The following is a 6,000-nucleotide window of genomic DNA, read 5'->3' on the forward strand; positions in this document are numbered from 1 at the left end:
TAAACCACTCCACATTTCTCTTCAGTTAGCTGATAGATTAATTAATTATCTAGAAGGGATTTTAGAGAATGTGCCTCTGAAGGTTGAAAAGTTCTATATACCTGTTGACTTTGTCATTTTGGACATGGAAGAGGATTCTAATATCCCAATTATTTTGGGAAGGCCCTTTCTAGCTATAGCAGGAGCATTGATTGATGTTAAGGGAGAAAAATTGACTCTTAGAGTTAGTGAAGATCAGCTGGTTTTCAATATTAATAATTCAAAATAGAAACATCATTCTGAAGCTGATTCTTGTTTGAGAATTGATATCATTGATGAGCTTGTTGAAGAACATTTTAGAAAGAGATATTCGGAAGATCCACTTGAAAATTGCTTGGTTCATTGAGGAAGCATAGATCATGATAATCCTAGTGTGGCTGCATTTGCCCAACACTTGGAGAGTAGTCCACCATTTACTTCTGCATTAGTTTTTCAATTCACACACGAGGAAAAAGTTGAATCTAGGCAACCATCATTCAAGGAAGAATATGCACCTAAGGTAAAACTTAAGCAACTTCCTTCTCAGTTCAGGTATGAATTTCTTGGCCCCAATGACACTTATTTAGTAATTGTAAATGCAAATTTGAGCACTTTAGAGGTTGATAAGTTGTTAAGAGTGTTGAGGCAATATAGGAAGGTTTTAGGATATACAATAGATGGCATCAAGGGAATTAGCCCTCACTTTTGCATGCATAGAATTATTTTGGAAGAATATTGCAAACCATATATTGAACATCAGAGGAGGTTGAATCCTAATATGAAAGAAGTTGTTAAAAAAAAATTTTTGAAATTTCTTAATGCAGGGATAATATATCCTATCTCAGACAGTACATGGGTGAGTCCAGTGCATGTTGTTCCTAAAAAAGGTGGAATAACAGTGGTTAAAAATAAAAATAATAAATTAATTCCCCCCAGAGCAGTGACGAGTTGATGAATGTGCATAGATTACAGAAAATTAAATAATGCCACTAGAAAAGATCTTTTTTCACTTCCCTTCATTGATCAAATGTTACAAAGACTGGCTAGGCATTCTTATTTTTGCTATTTAGATGGGTATTCGGGATTTTTCCAAATCCCTATCCATCCAAATGATAAAGAGAAAACCACTTTTACTTATCCATATAGAACCTTTGCCTATGGGAGGATGCCATTTGGGTTATGTAATGCACCATCCACTTTTCAAAGGTGCATGATGGCAATCTTCTCGGATTTTATTAAAAATATAATGGAGGTTTTTATAGATGACTTTTCTATTTATGGATCTTCATTTAACATATGTTTGGCTAATCTTTCTAAAGTCTTGCAGCGATGTGCAGACACTGACCTTGTGTTAAATTGGGAAAAGTGTCATTTTATGGTTCAAGAAGGGATAGTGCTTGGATATTTGGTGTCTAACAGGGGAATATAGGTTGATAAAGCCAAGGTTAAAGTGATAGAAAAGATGCCCCCTCCCACCAATGTCAAAGGAATTCGAAGTTTTTTAGGGCATGTTGGATTCTATAGACGCTTTATTAAGGATTTTTCTAAAATAGCTAAACCTTTGTCTAATCTATTAAGTCATGAAACACCATTTGTATTTGACCAAGTGTGCTTGGATGCCTTTTGCAGGTTGAAGCAAGCTCTTATTACTGCACCAATCATGCAACCGCCTGATTGGAGTATCCCTTTTGAAATTATGTGTGATGCTAGCAACTATGCAATTGGAGCTGTTCTTGGTCAAAGGAAAGGTAAAGAGGGCTTATGCTATTTACTATGCTAGTAGAACACTGGATGAGGCTCAAATCAATTACGCAACAACTGAAAAGGAATTCTTAGCAATTGTCTTTATATTGAAAAAGTTCAAACCTTACATTATTGATTCAAAGGTGCTTGTGTTTTCAGATAATGCTACCATTAGGTATTTGCTCAGTAAAAAGGATGCTAAACCTAGGCTCATTAGGTGGATTTTGATGCTACAAGAGTTTGATTTGGAAATTAGAGGTAAGAAGGGAGCTGAAAATGTAGTTGTAGATAATCTTAGTAGGTTGAAATTGGATGATGAAGAAATGGATGCAGTCCCTATTGATGAATTCTTCTAGGATGAACAACTTTTCTATCTTGTTGCTAAATTGCCTTGGTATGCAGACTTGGTGAATTATCTATCTTATGGAGTTTTACCTCTAAAAATGACATGACAACAAAAGAAAAAGTTTTTGCATGAGGCAAGATTTTATACATGGGATGATCCTTCGCTCTTTAGGAGATGTTGCGATAGTTTGATAAGAAGATGTATTCCTGATGAGGAGATAGAGAGTGTTATGCATCATTGTCATGCTTCTGATTATGGAGGACACTTTGGAATGTCTAAAACAGATAGTAAAATTTTACAAGCTGGTTTCTTTTGGCCAAATCTTTTTAAGGATGTGGGGAAATTTGTGTTAGGATGTGATAAATGTCAAAGAAGTGAAAATCTGTCAAAAAGAGATGAAATGCCCCAACTGGTATTCTTGAGGTGGAATTATTTGATGTATGAGGAATAGATTTTATGGGCCCATTTCCTCCCTCATATGGCAATAAATACATTCTAGTTGGAGTTGACTATGTGTCAAGGTGGGTAGAAGCTGTTGCAACTCCAATTAATGATGTTAAGGTGGTAGTGAAATTCTTGGAGAAATTTGTCTGGAGTAGATTTGGAGCTCCAAGGGCTGTAATAAGTGATGGGGGGTTCACATTTTTGTAATAAGCAATTTGAGAGCTTAATGAGAAAGTATGGTATAGTACACAAGATAGCTATCTCATACCACCCTCAAACTTTAGGACAAGTTGAAATTTCTAACAGGGAACTCAAACATATCTTGGAGAAAATAGTGAACAATTATAGGAAAGATTGTTCTATCAAATTAAATGATGCTTTATGGGCATATAAGACTGCTTACAAAACCCCTATAAGAACTACTCCTTTTAGGTTACTGTATGGTAAGTCTTGTCATTTACCTGTGGAGCTAGAGCATGGAGCATATTGGGCCATTCAGACCTTAAATTTTGATCTCAAACAAGCTGGTGAGAAAAGGCTATTGCAACTTAATGAACTTGAAGAATTGAGGATGGATGCCTATGAAAATGCCGGCATTTATAGAGAAAGAACCAAAGCTTGGCATGATAAGCATCTCAGGAAAAAGGAATTTAAAGAAGGTGATTCAGTTTTATTATTCAACTCATGATTGAAATTGTTTTCTGGGAAACTTAAATCAAGATGAACTGGACCATATAGAGTTTCTAAAGTTTTCTCTTATGGAGCAATTGAAATTTGGAGTGAAAAATTTGAGAATTTTAAGGTCAATGGGCATAGATTGAAGCATTACATCACTGGAGAACCAATAGAGAGAGTAAGCTGTTACAAGCTCTCTAATCCCACACATTCTTTTTAGTGAAATTTATCAAGAATCCAGCTAAGGACTATAAATTAGCGCTCTTGGGAGGCACCCCAAGTTCCTTTATGTTGCTTTTGTTTATTTACTTTTAATTGCATTACTTCTGTTTTTGTCTTAAATCTCCCCAAATTCAATTTTTGACATTGTTGAATTTTATCTTTTGTAGATGTATTTCAAAGGAATGAAGGTTGTTGCATTGCCAGGGAGTTACTCTTAATTTGATATTTTATCTATTAACTCTTCCAAGATTAATTTATTTTTATTACTTTCTATGCAGGATCCCTTTTTGGCTTATGCAAAAAAGTTCTCCAGTAAAAGTTCTGCAGTATATGCTATTTACTAATTCTTCTTTATTGAGGTTGGGTGTATTATCTTTTATATATCTGTGTCTATCATGATAATGTTATGATGAGTGGGTCATTTTTGTGGTTTTGAACTTAATTGGGTTGTGTGATTCAATTTGGACTTGCTGTATTTAATTGGCATAATTTGGAGTACCTATTTTCTTTTGTAAATAAATGCAACTTTGTGTAGATTCTTGTTGAGCTTTAATGTGCTAAAATGTTAATTTGCATGGTTTGAGTTGAAATGTCACTGTTCACAAATATCTCTTGTGCAAAACTTGCTATCACAAACTTGTATGGTGCAATTGAGATAGATTTTGCATATGTCGATGTGTTTTTTATGACAATTTTTCATGATTTATACTTCACAAGGTTGAATTTCTTCATTCCCATGTATTTTCCAAATTTACAATGCACTTTTATTATAATTTGAATCTTGTTGAATTGTGCATAAGTAACTGCATAACTTGTGCAGTTTTCGGGGCTCACTTTGCCTTAAATTTTCATTTCTGTCGAGATCTGCATAAGTGCATGTATAACTTATGCAATCATGCATAACTCAATTTCCTGGAATTTCTGTTTCTGCTGAAATCTGCATAACTTATGCAGTCCTGCACAACTAAATTTCCTTAGTTTCTCATTTCTGCCAAAATTTGCAAAACTAAGTGTATAACTTATGCACACTTGCACAACTAATTTTTCTGGCACTTCCACTTTTCCCGAAATCTGCGTAAGAGCCTGCATAACTTATGCACATCCATTTTCACCTTATGCAAAAACCCGCATGTCTTGTGCAAGTCAAAAAATCTTCACACAACCCAACTTCCCACCTTCCACTTCCCGTAATTACTGTTCACGATAACCATTCTCCCCATTTTTCTTGGCATCATTTCTTCCCTTCCCTATCTTTTTGCCGACCAAAATCCTAAATTTCTCCTCTATTTCTTTTCTTCTCTTCTTTCCTTTCTCCATTCCTATTGTCATCGACTGCCCCCATGGAAACCCCACCCCTTTCCCCTCAAGGTTCTCCCCTCTAAGCCACTCTCCTTGCCATTCAAGCCCCAAATCCCGATTCCCCTCCACCACAAACCTCTCCTCCTCCCACTTAACCATCCACCTATAAAAGGAAAATTTGGTCTAAGAAAACCTGCCCCATTACATCTGCACCCCCTCCCACAAAGCGAAAAGAATCGCCCGCCACTCCTACTTCTGAGCCTCTAACCAAAAACCCTAGGACTTCGACTTCCAAACAAAAAGGGTCTAGTGCTTCTGCCTCTCACTCGCAAGCCAAGTCTCCCTTCTCTAGCAAGAAGCAAGCTTCAGCAGCAGTAACACAGGTATCTAAATTGCCTGGGCCTCTTCTTGATGCAATCCATAAGGCAACTTTTAAACGTTTAAAGGACAGAAAAGTGCAACCCACTAGGTATATTTCTGAAGATGCTCTCAAATCTGTTGGTTTATTTGAAAGTGCTGTTGCTTATCTTGATGGTCTAGGTTAGATGGGTTTTGTGCATAAACAGGAGTTAGTTTATCCAATCCTAGTTTTGGAATTTATATCCTCATTACCTTAAAACTGCATGAGATGGATTACAAGCCAACTATGAAATTTAGGTGCTTAGGGCAGGATAGAGAGTTATCATTGGACCAATTTCATACTATCTTTGGGTTTGCTATTGATGGAGTATTTAAGGTCCCATATACAGGCATAGAGGTTATAGATAAAGGAGTTTGGAATGCTTTTTAGTTTTGGAGAGATATTACAAACCAATCTTAGGGCTTTTATGCTGACAGATCCAAAGCATCCCAAATAATAGACCCAACACTTAGATTAATCCATAGGCTTATTACTACTGCCATCTTGGGCCGAGGGACTAGCTCTAGTGCTTTAGGAAAATCTGACCTCTTTATGCTTTGGTGTGCTTTTCACAAAGTCAAACTAGCTCCTGGTTACTTCTTTTGTGAACATGTGTTACACACTGCTACCAAATCTATAGGTGATATTGTCATAGGTGGGCTCATAACTGTTATAGCCAAACACTTTGGCTTTGATCCAAAAGAGCACCCCTTACCTGCGCTTACTGACACTTTGTATTTTGATGCTCCTCACTTATTCAAGACTAGCTTCAATTTGCCACCATCTGACATTGCACAGCCAGCAACAGACACAGGACTATCTATAGCTACACAATCAGTTCCATTAGAATCAA

Source organism: Hevea brasiliensis, unplaced genomic scaffold, assembly GCF_030052815.1.
Source record: "Hevea brasiliensis isolate MT/VB/25A 57/8 unplaced genomic scaffold, ASM3005281v1 Scaf1, whole genome shotgun sequence".
In the NCBI taxonomy this organism is placed as follows: Eukaryota; Viridiplantae; Streptophyta; class Magnoliopsida; order Malpighiales; family Euphorbiaceae; genus Hevea; species Hevea brasiliensis.